The 646-nt window shown below is 43.7% G+C and overlaps 1 pseudogene; it reads right to left on the reverse strand.

Annotated features, from left to right (window-relative positions):
- Positions 1-238: 238 nt before the first annotated feature.
- LOC114037049 lies at positions 239-429 on the reverse strand (annotated as a pseudogene).
- Positions 430-646: the final 217 nt, after the last annotated feature.

The following is a 646-nucleotide window of genomic DNA, read 5'->3' on the forward strand; positions in this document are numbered from 1 at the left end:
AAAGTACTATATAAATGCTAGCCAGCTTGGAGGAAAAGGAAGAGGAGGAGGAGGAAGAAGAGGAGGGGAGGAAGTAGTTCTAGTGCCTAGAGCTATCTGATAAATTATTTTTTTTCCCATTTAATAGGTTTATTTACAAAGACATATACTATGGTAAATAGTTTGCTTACTCCATTCTTCAAAACTGCTTTTATAAGGGATTGTTGTTCTTCAAGTCTGATTTCTCTATAGGAGAATCTTATTTCTTAAGCAGCTGATGTCTTACTATAAGGAAAGTTGCAATAAATCCAGATCAAAAGAATACAGTCATCATTGCCAGCAACCGCCATTTGTTTTCCACTGAAAAGGGCAGGTTCTTCCCTGGGCCTCCTCATAGCGGCTCCTGAGAACCAAGGAGGTGGAGAACCGGCCCAAGCTGTGCCCCAACATGGCGCTGTGAGGGTTCTGTGATGACTGCAGAGGAAGCCGCAACAGAGGAGGAAGAGATGGCTACTGAGTCGCCTTCTCTCTACTGACCTTCCATAGATTTTTTTTTTTTTGGTGAGGCAATCAGGGTTAAGTGACTTGCCTAGGGTCACACAGCTAGTAGATGCCAAGTGTCTGAGGTCACATTTGAACTCAGGTCTTCCTGACTCCAAGGCCAGAG

This window comes from Vombatus ursinus, unplaced genomic scaffold (genome assembly GCF_900497805.2).
Source record: "Vombatus ursinus unplaced genomic scaffold, bare-nosed wombat genome assembly UNPS02000582.1, whole genome shotgun sequence".
Classification (NCBI taxonomy): Eukaryota; Metazoa; Chordata; class Mammalia; order Diprotodontia; family Vombatidae; genus Vombatus; species Vombatus ursinus.